Source organism: Aotus nancymaae, unplaced genomic scaffold (genome assembly GCF_030222135.1).
Source record: "Aotus nancymaae isolate 86718 unplaced genomic scaffold, 86718_ANA_hifiasm-v0.15.2.pri h1tg000040l, whole genome shotgun sequence".
In the NCBI taxonomy this organism is placed as follows: Eukaryota; Metazoa; Chordata; class Mammalia; order Primates; family Aotidae; genus Aotus; species Aotus nancymaae.
Window position 1 is genome coordinate 70,082,188 of NW_026988454.1, and position 22,483 is coordinate 70,104,670.

General features: G+C 38.6%; 1 protein-coding gene across 6 annotated transcripts in view; it reads right to left on the minus strand.

Annotated features, from left to right (window-relative positions):
* The window catches only part of KLHL32 (kelch like family member 32), a 203,039-nt gene that overhangs the window by 171,619 nt on the left and 8,937 nt on the right, over positions 1 to 22,483 (minus strand). The window lies entirely within an intron of this gene.

Here is a 22,483-nt window from a genome sequence, read left to right on the forward strand (position 1 = left end):
ATTGAAGATAGAGAACAGATGGATGCATAATAATGGACTCAGCAGGAGACAAGAAAAGTGAATTCCAATCTGGCAGTGGGTAATTCAAAGAAAAAACTCAATTTGTATCAAGGAATATTATCCAAAAGACTCAGGAACCAGTGGTATGAGCAGGGGGTTCATATTATGGACTGAATGTGTCTCCCCCAAACTTCAAGTGTTCAAACTCTTATATCCAATGTGATGGTATTGGGAAGTGGGGCCTTTGGGAGGTAATTGGGTAATAAAAGTGGAGAGCTCATGACAGGATCAGTGCTATTATAAGAAAAGACAAAACAGTTTGCTTCCTCTCTGTTTTCTCAACAATGTGTGAATACAACCAGAAGATGGTCATCTGTAAACTAGGAAGCAGGTCTTCCCCAGACACTGAAACTGCCAGCATCTTGATCTTTGACTTTCTAAGCTTCAGAACTATGAGAAATATGTTTGCTGTTTAAGCTAACCAGTCTATGGTAGTTTCTTCTAACAGCCTAGGCTGGCTAAGACAGCTGACAATAGAAAAACTAGGGGAAAAAAAATCTATTTAAAAACCACTTTGAACTCCTAGGTCCCTTCTCCTAATCTGCACTACATGGCTACTATCTGTCTCATCCCAGTTACAGATCAGATATTTTCTCTCTGGAGAAAATAAAAGTATCTCTAGACTGGGGAATGCCAGGTTCAGTGGAAGGTGGAGGTGCCATCTGAAAAACAAAGAGCGTGAAAGTTGACACAGAAAACGTGCAGCCCCTGAGCTTTCATGTTCTATTCAGCTTCCAGAATGCCAGAAGCTAGGTTTTTATCATCCAGGGAAATTAGAAGATGATTCTCTGTGGAATATAACTAAGCCAACACTAAACCTAAGGAGTCTGACATCATAGGTTTCCCAAATAAATGGTTCAACCAGATCACTTTATGGGGTAATCCCTGCATAACAAGCCTGCCCATGTGCTCAGGGATTCCAGCCAGCTTTTTTTCTCTTTAATATGAGTGAATATCCAAACATCACCAAAAATTTGAAAAGAACAGAGAATTACCTAGGCAAAGAAAAAACAGAAGGAAAGAAAACTAAAACTATTTTTTTCCACTGTATACTTCCATAGCTGAACAAATTATCAATTTTTTAAAGTCTAAAAATAGAATAAAGATGTATTCAGACTTGCAAAGTACAAGCAATTATCTTCTAGGCATTGTTTCCCAGGAAGTTATTAGAGGATGTTTTCCACTTAAACAAGGGAGTGTATTGAGAAAAGGAAGACATGTGATTCAGGAAACCAAGGATTGAACACAAGAAAGAGATGATAGGAATTCTCAGGTGATGATGAAGAAAGTTCCCAAACTGTAACTATAAAGAACAGGCAAACTGGATCAGTTCAGAAGGATCCTGAGAGACTTTTACCAGAAGATGAAACAGACAGAAAACCTAATGTGGTTTCTACCAATTTACAGCTAGAGGAGAGTTTGAGGATTGAATTGTTGATAACAATATAAAAACCTAAGGGGGAAAAAAAAAAGACAACTATTAATGAAAAACAAAAGTTGTCTAGGAAAGGAAAAGTAATCATAGTTTGATTATATAAATAACACTTATATTGTCATAACCATATAAAAATGAAATAATGATCCAACCAAAGTATTAGTGTAACTAATTGAGAGAATAGAGGGATGGGAAGCCTGTATATATGATGGGGTGATTTCAGGGAATAAGTTGAGAAAGCTAAATTTTCTTTTTCTTTTTTTTGAGATGGAGTCTTACTCTGTCACCCAGGTTGAAGTGCAGTGGTGCTTGGCTAACTGCAACCTCCAACTCACAGGTTCAAGCAATTCTCCTGCCTCAGCCTCCTGAGTAGCTGGGATTGCAGTCATGTGCCACCACACCCAGCTAATTTTTGCATTTTTAGTATAGACAGGGTTTCACCATGTTGGCTAAGCTGGTCTTGAACTCCTGGCCTCAAGTGATCCTCCTGCCTTGGCCTCCCAAAGTGCTGGGATTACAGGCATGAGTCAACACACCCAGCAAAAAAAAAACTGAACTTTCATCTTCCTTTATGGGAAAACAATAGACTCAGACATGAAAAACCTAGACTGGCAACATAAACATGTTATTGAGAAATATGGAAGTAAATAAAGTAAGTTCTTACATAACATTATTGATAGCTTCTTGGAAATAATGTATAATAAATCAAATTTGTAATCAACTGATGGGTTCTTCTTGTCCACTGCACAGGCAAAACTAATGCACCATGAGAGCAGTAGAAAAGTATTGCAATAGAAAAAAAAAAGCTTAATTAATGCAGAGCTAGCCAAGTGAGAAGACAGGAGTTTATTATTCAAATCAGCCTCCCCAAGAACACAAAGTCTAGGGTTTTTATGGATAAGTTGGCAGGCAGGGGACTAGGGAATGGGTGCTGCTGACTGGTTGGGGATGAAATCACAGGGTTATGGAAAACAATCCTCATGTGCTGAGACAGCCTCTGGGTGGGGGCCACAGGACTGGCTGAGTCATGAGTCACGGGTCCCAGTGTAGTCAATTGGTCACCAGAATGCAAAGGTCTGGAAAACATCTCAAAAGACCAATCTTAGCTTCTATAATAGTGATTTTATCTATGGGAACAATTGGGAAGTCACAAATCTTGTGATAATACTTGTGATAATACATTTACTACAGTGCAGTAAATGATTATAGAAGGGAAAACTATGGCTACATCTTCATAGAATTCAGGCCCCTCTCATAATCCTAATCTTGTGGCCTTTCATTAGTCTTACATAAGGTAGTTTCAGACCCTGAACAAGGAAGGATCAGTTTTATGGAGTGACTATTATTATCTTTGCTTCAAAGTTAGACTTTAACTAAATTCCTCCAGTGGTTAGCTGGGCCTACACCTAGGAATAAGTGAGTCCAGCCAGCCTGTGAGGCCAGAAGCAAGACGGAGTTAGTCATTACAAATTTCTCTTGCTGTCATATTCTTTGCAAAGGCAGTTTCAATTTTACCATAGGCTAATTCATAAAAACAAAAGTTAAGTTCCTATGGCATATTTCTGGTCATAAAAAGTCACACAGCTTCTTTTAAAAAATGCTCAAAACACTTTTAATATTAAACAATGAAACAAATACAAGCTATACATACATTTAAGAAATATTAATGAAAACAAGTAAGATAATTATTTACCCAATTATTCCAATTCAGGGTCTTAGGTGGCTGACTCCCATCCTGGCAGCTCAAGGCACAAGGCCATCCTGGACAGGATGCTACCCCATCACAGGGTACACTCACACACACACCAATGAACCGAATGTGTACATTTTTAGGATGTGGGGGGAATCCAAAATACCTGGAGAAAACCCAGGAAGACATGGGGAGAACATGCAAACTTTACACAACCAGTGGTCCCAGCTGGGAATCAATTTTTTTCTCTGATCGACACTGTAATGAAATGGCATTGAACAAAACGATGCTACTCCAGATCTGCTGTTATCTAAAGAGATAGCTAAAAGAATTAAAAGCAGTTGCCTCATCTATACTTCTACATAACAAGCCTTGTGGATTATTTGTCTCTTTATATAACACTGTTAAAAATAAAAGCTAAATTTAAAATATATATTAAAAACTTATCTCACAAGGTATACAACTTAATTAGCTAAATTATAACTAATACAATTTATGAGACAGAAAATTAGATGAGACAATCCAAAGTACACATCAGTTTTGGTACACATATTACTCAATATTAACAGTGAGCAATTAATATTATCTTGATGATGATGGTAAGATGATGGTAGCGATGGCAAACCCTAAGGTATCAGCAACAACCTAACCAGCGATGGCTAAGATACAAGGTATGGGGTAGCACAGAGCCCAACATGCCCCACATGACCCAACCCTCTTTGGAACCTATTTAAAACAGACCTAGAACGAATATACTGCTCACATAACTCTGACTATTAGTCACAAACTTTCTTCCTCCTGCTGTCCCCTTACAGTATGCAACTTCTAGCCACTGACACTAGGTAAATGCTGCCCAAATTTATGATACCACAGGAACAATGTGTATAGGGATGCTGACATCTCCTCTCATACAGACAGCTCAGTCTCTTTCCTTTGCCTGAGCCCAAGCTGCTCCTGGCTTCTTCATTGTCCTACTTAGCCTGCTCAAGTCTCCCTTACCATCAAACAGAGACCATGTGAGCCTGATCCATGTATATTTTTTCATTATTAATAACAAAATTCTAAATATCATGTTTTATATTAGAAATTTGACCACTTTATGTTTAGATCAGGTTACAGTTCTAACCTAACTTATAAAATATTCAGAATTACATGTTTTGTGAGAAGTATTTTTTTGTTCAAACTGAGTAATTTGTATTACAAGGCTTCTTGAGTTTAAGAAATCAATGACAGCTATATTCAAATGTCTACCCAAAAACTGCATTTTCCCACTATCATCTCATGGGCTCTCATGTATTCTAAGAATGTTTTCTGTTGTAGAATCCAAGTAGAGCAAGAATACTAAGTGAAATGCCCTTGTTTTCTTACAAATATCGATGTCCATGGCAAAGAGGGCAACCTTCAGCTATTCAGTTAGTTATGTTAATTAGTGTGATGAACACACTAATTCTCTCAGAGAAAATATTTGGTTTTCCATGAAAATACATCTGGCCAGGTTGAATAACACAGAATTTACTATACCTAGTCGTTCACTAACCATTCACTCATTCACTCACTCACTCAACTCATTCAACATTTAAATAGCACTTACCATACACCAAGAATGCATGTAAAGGAGTAAGATTAAAATGATTTTGTAAAGCAAAGTGTCTGAGTTTTTTTTTAACGTGACAACTGATAAAAGCTATCACTTCAAGCATAATTTTCTCTTTCAAAAAGAGATGTAAGGTAGAAGAAAGAACGTGGGCATGAGGTGAAGTTCCTTCAGCTGGGTTGAGCTTCATGTTCACTGACATCTCAACTATGAATTATAGGGGCAGGGACCACATCCCACTCTTCTCTGTGCTAGAATGAGCTATGTTCCTGGAACGCTTACTAATAAATGTATTGTTTATACATTGTTCTTGTTTAGAGAGTTATTTTTTTTTAACCACAAATCTAGAACTTTCAGACACCTCCAAAAACACTTGCCTCTGTCATTGAAAATGTGCTTCTAAGTTTTTTACAGAATATGCACATAATTCTAACAACTTTGAGATATCAGGACCCAAAAGAAATCAAAATTTCATTTTAATTTTTAAATTAACATTAATTTAAAACCTTGGCTTTGAAAAAAGCACCATGGCTCAATTTTAAGACAATATTACATTGCCCTGCTTTTTACAGAGTAACTGAACAGCAAGATGAGGCACTTTGAAAATATAACAAGCACTCAAAATACTAGTCATAATTTTACTATTAAAAAAGGAAAAACAATATTGATTTAAGCAAAAAAATTGAAAGTCAGCATATTTAATTTCAACTATTAGTAGCAAACCATTTACATACCGAATTTCTTTTCCTTGGTTCTAATACCACTAAATATCTTTGTGAAATATTAAAATTTAGGAGGAAAAAAGATAGAAAAGTTATGCTTTCTCAATCACAATACCAATTACACTATGAATATTTATAAACAATACAAAATCATTATTATCACCAGGGAACTCTGAAGATATGAACTTATGAAAATAAATAAGAGATATCATTAACAATCTGTACAGCCCCTCTGTGAGCCAGTCAAATGGAAAACATTCACAATTTTTTAAAAAATAAAAATGAAATCATCAAATGCTAACTCAGTCAACATTACACAAAAAGATGGTGGCAAGTCTACACCTGTGCAAAGAAAGGCTGGTGGGGGAAGATGGTGGCAACATTAGAAATGGACCTAGAAGCACTGGATCTAGGTCAATGAACAATGATAACAAGTGTGAAAAAATGTGAAGGATGACAAAAACAGAATGGCACAAAGAGAAAACTGACTAACTAGAATATCAGAGCTGGAGCTCTGGAGACTCAATTTAAATGAAATAAAATGCATGAGGATTTTAGGAAGACTCACCCATTTGAAAATAGTTATTAATTCCTACTATGTGCCATTACCTTTAGGAGACACAGTTTAAAATAAGACATATAATGTCTCTATTTTCACAAAATTTACATTCTAAGAAGAATAAACAGTAAATAGACAAACAAAACACTGGATAACAATGGCTGCTAAAATGTACAAAGCATTGTTATGTGATTGAGTCAACAGGCGTTTATTGAATTATCAGGGAAAGCCTCTGAAGAAATGAACTTAATCTAAAATTTTACTTAATTATCCAAACATCAAAATCATAAAAAAGATTCTAAAGTCAGAGTTAAGAAAGTTTTCTACATTATGTTTTGCAATTTCAGAAATGTTTGAAATGCTACATGGCTTTTTGGCATGAGTCAGAAGAGGAGGAGGAGAGTGGAGTATGTTTTCTTGGCTCAGTCAACAGGCTTGGGTGAGCTCGACAAGTGGGAGGATAAATCTCAGAGAGAATTGCGTGGGGGAGGTGGAGGGGAAAAAGGCTGTCAAATCCATCACAGTGACTTAAGCCGAATCCTTGCTTTATCAATCCTAATTTTCCCAATGCACAAAATCCATGATCACATAATTTTTTAAAAGTGTATTCTCTAACCAAGATATTATTGCCCTTTGTAATATTCTGTACCTAAAACTGCTAAATACTATTAGTGAAAATAAAACCATCATGTTTATTTCATGAAGAAACAGACTGAAAGTATATCCTATGGTTTCAATAATTGTGTATCACACACACAAAAATAGACTTGCCCACATAAGGACCCACCTACGTCACAAAAATTTTCTGTAGGTCTCAGGAATCATCTGATGTCTTGGTTGACTTTTTTTTTCTCCACATTATTAAAAACAAAAATATTTGGTCTCTCTGGAGCAATGTCTAGGAATACCAACTATGATGATCTACCAAGCAGAGGATATGAACCAAACCTCAAGTTTGACATACAAGGTGAAATAACTTTCCCAAGATCACCAATCTAGTAAGTGGTAGAACCAGGACTGGAATCCAGGCAAGTCTGACTAAAATTTCCACCCCCATTGTACACTGTTCTACCTCTAGGCTTAGTAACACAGAATAGCTGGACTTCCGGGATTTTTTAGAGATCAAAAACTCTCACAATTGCCCAGTAACTTCTAAGTAACCTACAATAGACAATTTTCTAAAAAATGTTTATTTATCTTCTGGATCCTCTAAAATCTAGGCTTGCAGTCCAGAAAGGCATCTAGCAAAACTAAATGCTTAGGAGCATCATACAATTCATTTATTTATGCCAGGACCAGAAAGAAGTCCTTCTCAAGGATTCTCATGAAAAGGACACTATGTAGTGTCCTTCTGACATATGCTTATTGCTCATGTCTTGAGCCATGATGTTAGATAAAAGTGCAAACTTTGTAATCAAACTGCCTCATTTCAAATCCTTACCCACTGCCAGTGTGACCCTGGATAAGTACTTAATTCCTCTCTGCTTCAGTTTCTTCATTCTATAAAATGTAGTTAATATACTACTACTTACCTCTTAGCAGTTTATCAGAGTTTAACGAGTCAATATAATAACTAAGAACAACGCAAAGAGCATAAAATCCACAAAAATGTTAGTTTTAATCATTATTATGCTAGAGTACAAAAGGCAATATTCCTTCCCATCTGTACTCCTAAATTACCATCTCTGTATATACTGAAGTATAATATCAATAAAAGCATCAGAGAAGTGACATGATCACCCTGTAAAGATGCTAGAAAGACATTGTTCTTGACATTCATTACACAGTGTTCTTTTCATGATAATCCTTGAGAGAGATTTATTTTTGGTCCTATTATAAAGAATGAATTGTACTGATGCTTCTAATATGTGGTTTTGTCTTTTTATGTTAAAATAATAACTTTAGACAAATTAAATTTAATGGCATTTATTTGAGCAACAAACAATTCATGAATTGGGCATCACTCAGAACCAGAGGAGGTTCAGAGAAATGAACTATGTGGTGTGAGCTGCAGGCTTACAAAGGCTGAATGCAGAAGCAAAATTAAGAAATTACTTGACTGGTTATAATTGGGTGTTTTCCTTACTTGGGCATGATTGGTGAAAAGTCCCTAGTTAGTGATTAGTTGATGATTTCTGCTGGTTATGTTTGTTTCATTTTATTATTAACCCTGGTTTCGTTTATTTAGGAACCCAAGGTGCTGGAGCCATCTCAGCCTAATGGCCTTCCAAATAAATGTCTTTTAACATTTACATATGCTTTAAATCAAGTAACTAATCAAGCTGCTCCTTTCACAATGACTACTAAGCAAGTTTAGAATTAAATATGTGCCCACCCTTAGTAAGTATATAGGACCCAACATTTTTCTACTATTTTATGCTCATTTTATGACCATTCCCTTACTTCTTCTTTGACCAGTCAGTTCTCATTTGTTAACCCTTACACTTTTTTTCCCCCAAGTAACCAGGGTATAAAACAATCAACTCATCCAGAGGAATATTAAAGGGAAAAATGGGAAGATATGAGTTGTAATCTCATTAGGATCTACTTTAAGGTCTAATGGGAGCAGGATTGGCAAAAATAGCAAAAACATAAGATAAAAATTGCAAATTCAGAAATGGCCTGTCACTACCATGCTTTCTCCCATACTTTGTCCAATTATCAATATCATAAAAGAATTCTCCAGGCCCCTGTTCCTCACTACCTGTTCCTCACAAAACCACCATAATAATTCCTAGCTCATAGCAGTGAAGTGACAGATTCTTAACTTAAGAATCAACAAGCAATTGTTTAGTGGTCACCATTTCCAGGCACTTCTAGGTTCTTGGGACATATCAGTGAACAGAACAGACAAAATGCCTGTCCTATGGAGCTAACTTTGTACCCAAGAAGACAGATAAACAATAAAAATGGCAAATAAGTAAGTTATATGATGTGCCACAAGATAATGAGTGCTTTGAAAAACTGAGCAACATAAATGGGATCCAGATGAAAGATTCATGTAAAAAAATTATTTTACCAGAAACTGAAAATAGATATTATATGTCCATTCTCAATGGTTAGATTGGTCTAAAAGCAGGTATCACTTAAAACAAAATATTTAAAATATTTTTATCTGAAATAAACTCACATTTTAAATATCTAAAAGCTTACTAATCCTGTTACTTCTTTGCAAAAGTGAACCTTTTTCCGTAAAACAAGATGAATCTCATCTTCTCATTCACATAAACCCTTATATCCTAGCCATTTAAGTAAAAGCTAAGACCACAGAAAATGTTAAAAAGCATTCCTTATCTGGCCTTACACCCCTCACACATAACTGCAGAAACTTCAACTACACAAGGAAGACCAGCTCCTCAGTTCTGGGGTTTGCGTGACTCTCAAAACCATAATTTCTGGGGTTTGCGTGACTCTCAAAACCATAATTGCCCTGTCAGCCTCCTCACTCTCACTATTCCCTTCTGTACACCAATGCCAGCCTCTGAATCTACTGATGTAGACACCAAAGGGGTCCAGGTTCATGCAAAAAGCACTGAACATGGTTCTAAAGCCTGTGACTCCCCCAAGAAGCCACCTACCACTTCTCTGAAGAAGACATGACCAAGAATGCCCTTTCCTAACAATGACCAAAATTCTGTGTGCCATTGCTGCCCAAGTCACCAATGTTACTGTACACTCAGGATCCCATAGGGGTTTCAGTAAATCAGTGCTTACAAATTTTTTTTCTTACTCTTTTTAAAGTACCCCTCTCTTTCTAGGACTTGGTCTTGAGTCTGAGTAGACATGGGTGAAGGGACAATTGAGTGGTAGACACTGTGCTGCATTTGGAAATAAAACTTGTGCTCTGACACTGGCCCACTGGGCTAGAACTAAGCATGTACACTTTTATTCTCTCCACAAGGTCTGTGATCTCTGAAAGGGCTTGCCCCACAGGCATGCCCCAATCTTAGGGTACAAGCTGGGATTTTTGCTCTAAGGTAGTTGGATGTGGCTTTCCAGCTCTTCAAAAGAAGCATGGTATTGAGTTATGTGGCATCATGGTAAACAACAGAAAGTGTTAGAATTAGCCCTGCTGTGCATTATCCACAGTTAGCATAAAGGGCTGGCACAGCCATGTGCTAGGATTAACTGATGATGTTTAAAAACAACAGTAAATAAAAATCAAATAATGGAAGCTGCATCTAACCTCTCAAGGAAATTCTTCCCAAATTAAAACAAAAATAGTTCAAGTAGTTCATGACAAAAGATCTAGAAATTCAGCACAGTGATACTGGAATTGTCTCATAAATGGCAGAAGTCATACACTTTAATTATCTATAAAAATAAAGAGTTATATTCTTCGAATTATAAATTTAAGAGTAAAGATGATCATTCTTCCAATGAAGGAAAGCTTTGTAAGTCCATGAAAAGCTCTTTTCCTTCCTCCGATTTTTTACTCTTCAGTGAAGAGTAGATTCAGAAGATTTCACCAAAGAAGACGGTATTTTTTTTAATTTTCCCAAGTACAGCAAGGCTATGGTATACAGTTTACTGCCACTTCACAGATTTGGAAAGGGTTGTGAAATCACCCACAAATCTCATCTTCTAACCTCACAACTTACTACTCATGTAACTTGGGCAAGTAATAGAGCCTTTCTAAGCCAACGTTTATTTCTCCATTAAGACAGGGGTAAATCTACAACCCCTATAATACTTTTGTTGAGACTAAATGACATGATGAATTTGCAAGTACTTCTTAAACTATGAAGTACAATATAAGCATACAGCATCATCAAACTCATTCTACTACCATGGCAGATGGGGCCACAGTAGTAGAATATTAAGTTATTAAGTTCTGCCAATAACTTGAGAAATCTAATAAAACTAATTTTTTCTCCACAAACAGCATTCCTCAAGATCCTATTACATTGGTCTGTTGTAAAGAAATGTAAAAACAACTGTTTAAACTAGAGGAAGTCCATCAACCTTGCATAGCATTTTAAGCCAGATATCTGAATAAAATAAGAACAAACATTTTATTCTTGCCGAGGATGTTTTAGATAGTGCCTTTATTTTGATATCTTGAGTTGATGCATGCCTCATAGGTAAGATTTTAAATTATTTAAACACTAGTTAATATTACTGGTGTCAGCATGATCAGCAATTACCGACTTAATAATCACAAGCATCTAATTCCAGCTGCTCCCATCTTTGATAAAACCATGAGCAACAGCCTGGCGGACAAGAACTGACAGGGAAGGAATACACCTGGGGGCCAAATTAATGCTAGTGGTGTACTAGCTTTCAGGGAGAGGCACATGCTGAAAAATGAGACCACGGGTTGAGAAAGAATTAATGTCCTGAGAGTTTTGTACAAAATGAAATATTTTCTGAACATGAGAATAGCTTCTGAATCTAGATCTGAAGAAGCTGGCTAAATAAATCATACCTCCAACAACCTTCTTTTCAGTAATATAAAAAGAATGCATCTGCACACTCATTCCCCTGCCAGATATGACTTTTCCCTTCCCCAGATGGCTGGGGCAAGTGTCTATGCATATGGCAAGAGAAAAAAAAGCAGGAAGCTCAAAGTGTTTAACTGGAAAAGGAAGCAGTGAAGGCCTATGAAATGTGTTTGTGTGAGGCACTATAGGGACTGCAAAGCCAAAGAAGAGCAACCAGTGAAGGCAAGACCTCAGAGACCTGGGTCCTGGTCCCAGCTCTGCTATTAAGGGTTTCCCTGGCCAAGCCAGTTTGTTTCCGTGAGCTTCTGCTTTCTCATACAGAAAGTGAAGGAATCCAATTAAATCAGTTTGTGGGAGAGTTCTTTACAGCTGATGTGAAGTCATCCAACCTCAGAGGTCAGCAGTAATAAGTAAAACAAGTGTCAGCCTGTGTGTGAGTGAGAAATCTCCTTGGCAGAATAGTGGAAAGTTTTTTTCCCTCTTCTTGGAAATAGAAGTAAATATCATATTACCACACAGGTCCTGTGTGAGTGACACCAAGAGACCAACCGGTTAAGAGCTGGTTCTAGAGGAATATGAATTCTGCATTTACCACAAGCCAAATCCATCTTGAGAAAAAGAATAATGGCCCTATCATAGTCCTTTACCCCAGGATGGGGGATGAGAATGTATGTGTGTATGTATAGGCATGTGTGTGTATGTATGTGTATAAATGTGTGTGCATATGTGTCTATGTGCTGGTATGTGTATGTGTGTATATGTATGTGCATATATATATGCGTATGTACAGATAGGGTGTGTGTGTAGAGGAAGCATGAACAATCCATCTCATTTCTCTTTTCCCTTTTAGCCTACAGTCCCTCCTGTAAATCTCTAGCCCTGAATGCTTAATTTAATTTTTAAACCATGGCATGTAGGCAAGAGAGCGGCGAAACACATTGTCTACACATTACTCAGGGTTGATGGGAAGCCATTCTACATTAAGGGGTGATTCTCTGCAGAATGAGGACAACAAAAAAGTAAAGATGGAGGTAAAAAGGGAAGTGGTGGCATCAGAATAACCTGGGGAAAGTGTTTTTCAATCTCTCTATACTTTCTTCCCTCTTTCTTCTTCCTTAATAATCTAATATGACCCTGAAGGGATATTCTGAATCGCGCGCACACACACACACACACACACACACACACACCTGCTACTGATTTCCTGCAGTGGGATAAAAGATTGAGGATTTAAATACTAATGTCCTTTCCAGGCTTAATACTTTAAAACATAGTTTCTATCATTCATATACTTTCAAATTAAGAAAACATACATAAGATAACTAGAGAACAAAAGGCAACTCTACGTAGCTAAATGGCAGAGTAGATGAAGATGTCTAGAACAAGGGAAATTATTGTATGGTAGAGCTGATCAGGAATGGTTTCATGGAGGAAATTAGTATTGAGCACAGATAGTCTGATGCACAGATTTTGGAGTGAGATTGAAGTGAAGAAGCATGCTGGGATCCAGCAGGTGCAAGGTAGCAGGAGTAGCTGGCAGCATGGTGAGGGGGACAGCAGCAGTACAGGGGCAGCACCAGATAAGGCAGACCCAGACAAGTGGGGCCAGTGGATCTTGGGCTGCAAAAGGCAGTGAAGCCTAAGCTAACTAACAGTGACTGTGGAGTAACCTCTGGCTATAAACCAGGAAAACGCTAGAGCAACACATGTGCTTCAGGGAACTCTTTCAGATCATGACCCAGGATAGTCAAGAGTAGAGGGATCTAACAGGGTTCCACAAACAGATCTTAGCTAAGTTACTAAATATACAGTACATATGCCAATATTTTTCTCCCTTTCTTTCTCTGAGACCATATTCATACATGCATTTTGCATAGGCATAAAGATCAGGACCATATATTAGACTCTCAAAAAGGTATGGGACAACCACTTCCTGCACCTGACCTCTCATCCCAATTACACACAACACAGAAAAAGTAAGAGTTCAGAAGAAAGTGTTCCAAATTGCTCTTAGGGGTTTCTCATTGCTTAGATGGGACAGATCAATAAAGAATAAATCAGAGAAAAAGAGCAGCTATGTGACACCAACCCAAGTGATCCCTGTACAGCAGGGAACCCTGCAGAGGCTCCAAAGGGGAAGCCTAAGAGGATACTTCTCAGGTTCACTTTTTCAAGAGATGGTATAAGAGAGGTTTTTGTGGACTTCATGAAGTTGACTATAACATCTCATCTTACCTGAATTGTTTTTTGGTTATCACATCATATCAAACCTCTTCTGCTTAATAAAATCAATGCTTCTCAGAGCTATCATTTCATTTGACTAAAATGTAAGTCACTCAGGAAATTTATTTAAGAATTAAATCAGATTAAGTTTGGCTAATTCTTAATGGGAATAAAAACAGGTTTTCAGAAAATATATGATAAGAATCATGATATCTCTTAAATGAAGTATCAAAATGCATGTTTGTTTCACTACTTCCTAGAGAGAAGCCTTAGTATTTGGTAGGACTATTTCTCCAAGTTAATATGTTTGAAACTAATGTCAACCCAGGTGGAAAGAACAAAATATACCTTTTTCACTATCTTTATTAAAGTAGCACTGACTTGAACATGTGAATCATAAAAGTTAAACCATTTTCAAGGAAATTTATTTTTTAAAATGTCAACCTTGTAAGCAAACCCTTGAAAAGACTTGAAAATCTATTTACAAAAGTACAAAGGAAGAAATAATCCCTAAGAAAGACTAATGAGCTATCAATACCACTCTACAGTAAATCCTAAGGTATTAATTATCTGATTTCCAGGAGGCTTCTTACCCCGAGGTATGCTTGATTTTTGACTGACCATGCATTTCACATTTCTATTTTTGATCTGTACATTTCACATCAACTATTACACTTTCCATGCTCTGAACTGGGAGGCTCTGCCTTCTTGGGGCTGCTTAAGCAGGGCTATAGTATGGTTCTGGGATTTCATGCAGTGGCATAGTAATGAGCTCTGGGCTGCAGGCTGCTTTTGGTCTCTGAGTCACCCATGCATGCTTTATCTTGACCAACATCAAATTCAAATTCAGTTGTCACTTTCACTCCTCTACTTTTTGCATACCAGCAGCATTCCATATCAGTAAATGCTCTGTCCTTCAATCATGCTACTGCATTGGCTTCTATGATTCCATTCTCTCCTGTTTTCCTCCTTCCTCTTTGGCTATTTTTTTTTTTTTTTGCTCCTTTTTGCTTATCCCTCTCTACCTAATCATGACGTGCTATAGTTTCTTGAGATTTTGAGATTTAATTGGTCTACTCTGTCCTAGGCAATTTCAATCTCAATCAAAAATTAAATTATGGGTGTTTTCTATGAGCTCCAAAAGTACAATAACCTATTTGATATCTTCATTTCAACATCCTAAACACAGCTTAAATTTAATATTGTCATAACCACACAGTTGTATGGATTAGTACTATAACTCATACAAATGACACCAACATTTATGCAGTTGTATGGAATGTGACCTTCACACTTGCAGTTGTATAGAATGACACCTCTACCTATGTCATTGTATAGAATGACACCTCCACCTATACATATATAGAAGTCATCCTGTTTCTCTTCCCTCACCCTCAATATTCAATCCAGCACCAAGCTCTGAAAATTTTACCTCCTAAATTGTCCTTAGTCAACTTCTCTCCTTCTCTATTCCCATCTCCTTAGGCTAAGCTAGTTTGATTTCCTTTGATCTGAATCAGATCAATGGACTGTAGTGCCTTCCTATCCTGATTACTGTTCCCTTGTAATCAGATCTCATCTTAGCCTTTCAGTTCCTACACTCCATGATTACAATAATTCCTCAATGGCTTCTCAGAGTTTTTATGATAAAGACAGATATCTTTACAGGCCCGTGTGCAGTCCTTCTCTACCCATCCTCCAGCATATTTCCCCCTCCACTGCCCTTGGCTCTCTGCACCCCATGTACCTTGTTGACACTGTGTTTCCTCCTAGAATTTTTTTCTATTACTTGAAATACTCTCCAACCTCTCCCTTTCACCTCACTGATACCCCATGTCTTTCAAATCCCCTTAGGGAAGGCTTCCTCATCAATCTCCAGAGCAGGTCAAAACTCCCCACTTTATACTTTTCACAATGCCATGAACCTCTCCTCCTCAGAATTTATTTCTCTTGTAATCTCATTCTTATTTGTGAGATCATGTGATGAATGATCTCTTCCACTAGAGTGTCAACTCAGAGATGATAAGTTCCTGACTGTCTTCCTCACCACAGACTCACCAGCCGTTGGCATAATGCCGGACACTTGACAGATGCCCAGTAACTGTGTGCCAAATGAGAATTCTTTACACAGTAAAACAATATTGCTGACAAAACTGGCAATACTTTAGAAGCAAAAACACCAATGGCAGTTTTAAGAAGCAATAACAACACAGAATATTTCCATGTTTTCTAACTTTCATCTTGCAATGACAGCATGGCAGGAAGTGGGGGGGACAGGTCACACAAGCCAATAAGGTGTGGCCCATGTCTCATAGTTGCTAGCTTTAGAGACTGTGTACTGGAAAAGGTAGATGGTGGTCGATTGATATTACTGCACACCCACAGAACAGTGATGCTGGGAAGAAAGGCCTGCTGTCCTCAGCGAAATGGGAGCAACCATTAGCTTCCTGGACACTTGCACTTCACTTTAGAATAATCGTTAACAGTCAACAACAAAAACATACTGGGTGCTGACTCTGTGTCAGGCACTGGACAATGAAACTTACGTACATTATTGCATGTGGGCCACATAATTATACTGCAGGGTGGGTGTAACTGTCCCCAGAGCACAATACCAGGGTTCAAAGAAGTAAGTAACTTTCCCAAGACCAAATAACTCATATATGAAACAACTGGGACTCAAGCTTAGGGCTACTTCCAAATCCATTCCATCTATGTATCCCCTGGTGCTGCTGCTGCTGCTGCAGAAAGAAAGGAAGGAAGCTACAGGCAGCTAAAGCCCACTGACTGTGGAGGAGGCCAGTGGCTGGTGAACAGTGTAGTCCACAGGTGGCCTTAATACCACTGGTCATCAGGAAGGACCAGAGCAGTCAGAAGCAGCAACAGCAGCACAGGGAATGCTGATGTGGTATCTGCAGGACATGAGAAGCATGTGGGAAGGCTGGAGCCCAGAAGAGAAGGTGTACACTGTGGGGCCCAGCCTGCCCCAGTACCACCTGGCCAGAGACCCCAGGACCCTCTGGCAGGAAACAACAGTGGACCTAGCAGAACCGAAATCTGGTCCTGATGCTGGTGGGCCTCAGCCATACATGTTTGGTTTTGTTTCCGCTATGGAATTATCCTGTAACTATAACTTCACTACACTGGTGGTCAGAGACACCCTTGGTAAATATACAGCAAATTTGGAGCTGTGATGCTTTGAAAATAACAGACTTAGGAAAACATATACAGATAAGTTACTGGATTTCTTCAGATAGTCAACTCCTAGAGGCTTTAAGGATTTTTCTGTGTGTTTGTTTTAAATTATTCATTACCAGGCTTAGGAATCAGAAATACATAACACTAACAGTTGTCAAGAAATCAGTATTTCCTAAGTGTGCGTTTATTTAGAGTCTGAGAAAGAGACATGGTTCACATTGGGAAGAACTAGAAGGCAGGTGGAGAAATGCTTTTTGAGACCAATCAAGCCGTGGGTCTTCAAGGGTTCCTAGAAGTTTTTAGGAAGGAGAATGTCATGATGGATGCCACATTTCTAAAGGTATTAGTGATGACAGCAGTCCGTAGGAAGGGATGGAAGGAAAGTGGCATAGAGAAGCTGTAAGGAAGCTGAAGAGCTAAGGACCAGAGGCAGAAGGGAAGCTGTGAGTATGGGGGTAGAGGAGGACACATTAGGAAGTGAAGGAGAGGCTGAGAGCCCCTGATGACTGAATACTGAGGCAGGAGTAAACACTGATTTCTCTGCATAACTGAGTGAAGAAATCATGGAATCATTCATTAATAGAAAACATGTGAGGAGTCAGCTCATCTCCCTGAGCAGGACGGGGGAGTGGAGACTCACCCAGAGAACCTAAGGATTGTTGCCCAACAGACACACACAGATGGAGCACAGACACTCCTACATCTCTCTCCTATTTTTGCCCAACCTCCCCGTGTCCTGACAGTAGTTATCTACCAATAAGTTCACATACAGAAGAAACATGGTAATATCCTAATTTTACACAAATATGCAGCTCCTTCATCTTTTGGACCACATATGCTAAGCATTAAGCAAATAAGACAAATTTGCCAATGTCTAGAAAAGGTAAATGTATAGATACAGAAACACACTGGAGGTTACCTAGGATGGAAGGGGGGGAATAACTGCAAATGGGTATAAGGGAAGATTTTGGGGTGACAGAAACGTTCTAAAACTGGATTGTAGTGGTGGCTACAGAATGCTATACATTTGCTACAAACTACTGAACTGTACACTTACAATGGGTAAACTTTAATGATAGGTAAGTTTTCTGCCAGTAAAACTGTTTCTTTTTTTAATTGGTAAGATCTGTGGGGAAAAGAAATACAGGGTAAGATGAATTGAGAGTGAAGGCGTTGGGGTGGTGGGCAGGTTGCAATCTTAAGCAGAGTGATCACAATGGGCTTCATTGAGAAAGTGACATTTGAGCAAAGACCTGAAGAAGGTGAGGCAGTGAGCCTGGGGGTAGGCAGGAGGCAGGGCATTCCAGGATGAGGGTATCACCAACTGTGAGTCACCAGTTCTGAGGCAGGAATGGACAAGGCAATGGGAGATAAGATGGCAATAGATGGTATACGGGGTCTGCTTCTTGGGATGGAAGCTGCTGCAGTTTTGGGCACATTTAGCCTCATTCAGGTTTTAAAAGGATCATTTTGGCTACTGTGTTGAGAAGAGTCTATAGGAGGCAAAGAAGACCATTTGGGGATCTGTTGCAACGATTTAAGCAACAGATAATGTTGACTTAAATCAGGAATGGTAGTGGGAAGTGGTGACATATGGTCAGATTCTGGGTATACTTTGAAGGTGGAGCCAACAGAATTTCCTGACTGTTTGGACCTAACTTATGAGAGAAAGAAGCTAAGGATATTTCCAAGGTTTGGGTGCTGAGTAACCAAAAATGGGGAGGCTCCGGATGAGGTAGGCTTGAAGGAAAAAAAATTCTTAAAGCATGTATAGGGAACAGTGCTACTAAGTTACTTTCTTTCTTTCTCTCTTTCTTTCTTTCTCTTTCTTTATTTCTTTTCTTTCTTTCCCTTCCTTCCTTTCCTTCTTCCTTTCTTCCTTTCCTTCTCTCCTTCTTTCTCTTTCTTCTTTCTCTTTCTTTCTCTCTTTCTTCTTTCTTCCTTCCTTCCTTTTCTTTTTTCTTTTCTTTCCCTCTTTTTCACTCTTTCCCTCCTTCACAGAGTCTTGCTCTCTTGCCCAGGTTGGAGTGCAATGGCACGATCTCAGCTCACTGCAACCTCCATCTCCTGGGTTCAAGTGATTATCCTGCCTCAGCCTCCTGAGCAGCTGGGATTACAGGTGTCTGCCACAACACCTGGCTAATTTTTGCATTTTTAGTAGAGACAGGGTTTCACCATGATCGAGGTCAGACTGGTCTTGAACTCCTGACCTCGCGATCCTCCCGCCTCGGCCTCTCAAAGTGCTGAAAATACAGGCATGAGTCATTGTGCCCAGCCTGTGCTACTAAGTTCCATGTGCTAAATCATTTCACATTCTTTGGGTGACTTTTTTTAAAGGTTTCCTTCACTATAAGGTAGGTTTCCTTCCAATAATTCATTAGTTAAGATAGTTTAGAGAAATGAATGGTCATGCAAAATGTAGACATGTTTATTTAAAATCCTGATTTTATCCTTAGTCATAGGATCGTGGAATATCTCATTTTCTTATAATTTCTTAATTATATTTCTAGCGACATTAGACTTAGCCTACCTATAAAGGTCTTACTGCTGGTCCCAGCCAACCAACAAAAAGTACAGTGACACCAAAGGCAGTCAGTCACTCCTCAGTGCTTCTCTTAAAGGGTCAAGTTGAGCTGAGAAAAGGCCGAATCAATGTTGGGATAAAGTAATAAAATCCACCTCCTATCACACAGCAAATTCAAGAAGCACCACATAGAAGGACCAAAATTCAAGGCCAATCTCTCTTGAGATTTATTTCTCCTTAGGAGAAACTGTGAAGAGATGAGGTAGAAAAAGGTCGTATTCTTGTATAGAGATTTAAATAAATATGTACTGTCATTTCCTGACGTAAAATAAAAATTTTCCTTTCTTTCAATTTTAAACTTACATATATTTGGTTCCTTCTTATTTATTATGCACAGTTGGTCACTGGACTTCTCTATGCAGTAATTATCATTAATAAGTTAGAAATACACATTAGACTCAGCAGCTGTGCCCAAGGCTATTACTCCCTATAATTTGGCACAGATGGCCAAAAAGATGATTTGGGCAGGATGGCCCAATAATAACCACCTAATGAGGCTGCAACTTCAAAATCAACTGATGATAGATGTGGTTTCACAGTTAGTGTTCCCTCTTTCCTCCCAGACCCCTCCTCTTGTCCTTGACAAGAAAGGCAGAAGAGTCCAACCAAAATCTCATTTGCCAAAGTTCCACACATAGCATTTTACCTGACTTTATAGGGGGGAAACGATAACTCAATAGAATAGTTCTAGTCCTGAAATGGTCATTCTTCAGGTCAAAAGACTTTTTCTTCAAGTCAAAATATTACTAAGTATTACATAGGAATTAAGCAGGTTTGTACCTAACTCAGTATCAGGGAAGCCATCACAATAGTCAATAATAATTAAATTAACACAGACAGGAAACCTAAGTATGACGTCTGCCTTTCTCTCAGCTAGTCACACACCACAAAATGAATTATCTTAAAAATTACAATTAAGCAATATTCCATCATGTATAACCTTGATCATTTCTGTAGATGTCTGCAATTCATTTATACCTTGCAAGTTGTCTAATGGTAAGGTTTCTTTTTCTTCTTATCTGTATACTGGTGCTCAACAATTGCGTACCTCCTCAAAATGCCTAATACTCAAAAGCACATCTTGAAACTTCCCAAAAATAAAGATCAAGCTACAATTTGAAACTGTAGCCTCTCTGCTCCTCAAATCCTGCTGTATCCATACTATCCTGCAGCAGTTCACTACCAACCTGTTAATCAATGACTCATAAGAGTGCATGCGCGGTGGAAATGGCATTCTCCAGTTGGCTTATGTAATGCCATGTAATCACTATCAATGCTCTAAATCTAAAAAGGTATAAAATAAAAAAACATATAGTTTTATCTTATGCAGAAATGTATATAATTAATCAACCAAACTACCATATGGACAACTATGAGGACATTAGCTGCTCTCTGCAGCAATCTGCCTAATTAGTTGTACACAAATTTTAGTAGAAAATGATAACCTCAGCCAGGCACAGTGGCTCACACCTGTAATCCCAGCACTTTGGGAAGTTGTACACAAATTTTAGTAGAAAATGATAACCTCGGCCAGGCACAGTGGCTCACACCTGTAATCCCAGCACTTTGGGAGGCCAAGGCGGGTGGATCACCTGAGGTCAGGAGTTGGAGACTAGCCTCAACAACACGGAGAAACCCTGTCTGTACTAAAAATACAAAATGAGCTGGGTGTGGTAGCACACACCTATAATCCCAGATACTCAGGAGGCTGAGGCAGGAGAATTGCTTGAACCTAGGAGGCAGAGGTTGCAGTGAGCTGAGATCAAGCCATTGTGCTCCAGCCTGGGCAACAAGAGCGAAATTCTGAAAAAAGAAAAAGAAAGGAAGAAAGAAAGAGGAAGAGAGAGAGAAAGACAGAAAGGAGAGAAAGAGAAAGAGAAAGAAAGAAGAAAGAAAGAAAGAAAAAGAAGAAAGAAAAGAAAAGAAGGAGGGAGGGAGGGAGGGAAGGAAGGAAGCAAGGGAGGAAGGAAATGATAACCTCTGTTTTGGTAGTAAAGATGTTAATCACATATCAAGACTTCTACCCAGACAGGGCACCTGGTTGGTAGAGAATTGTCTATGTTGTTTATGTGTCCACTGAGAGCTGTGACCTTGAAACTGATTTAACTTGCTATTTTTTGTTGTTGTTGTTAAGTGTGAATGACAAGAAAGCTAAGGCCCAGATCCAGGGGGCCTGGCTAGTCCTCGGAAGGTAGGAATAAGAAGCAGAGTGTGAGCAGCTTACTGCACTCTAGACCACGTCTCCCAAAGTAGATCTATCACCAAAATCACTCAACGGGAGTTCCTTAATACACAAATGGCTCAGCACTAATGCAGATTCTCACACAGCAAGTATAGAAGATCCAGTAATCTATATTTTTGAAACAACCTCAGGTCATTCTGAGGACCAGCCTGGTTGCAAACCTCTAGAGTGCATGTATTTGCAGGACAGTGGTAAGTATATGATTTTGTGATGCAAGGTTCTACAATGCCCAATCAAAAGCAATATCAGAGAAGTCTTAATACAAACAAAGCACTTAGAAAACATATCTAATTTTATCTCATGCACAACAATGTGAGAAAAGTAAGATTCTCTGTGTTATCCCAATTTAAACAGAAGGAGACTTAGGCACAGAGTTCTGAAGTCAAGGTCACAGAGTGAAAACACAAGGAAATTGATTCTGCCTGGCTTTGCTCTTCCAATCTACTTACTGTGTTGACCCCTAGCCTTACAGTAATCTACAGAAACAGTAACAGTGAGAGATTATTAGTACTGATCTTGACTCAAGCCACTATAAGTGAGTGCTGCCTAAAGAAACGGCCTTATTAATCTTGGCACTGTCCTTAGGAAGCCTCAAACCTGGCCAAGGAAGGACATGTGGCTGACTCCTGGGAGATGACCCTCTGTCCCAGCTGAGATACTGGTAGGTGCTATGCCACCACATAGAAAGACTCTCTCCTGAAACTGTCAAAATGCTTTCACCTCTAGGTCAAA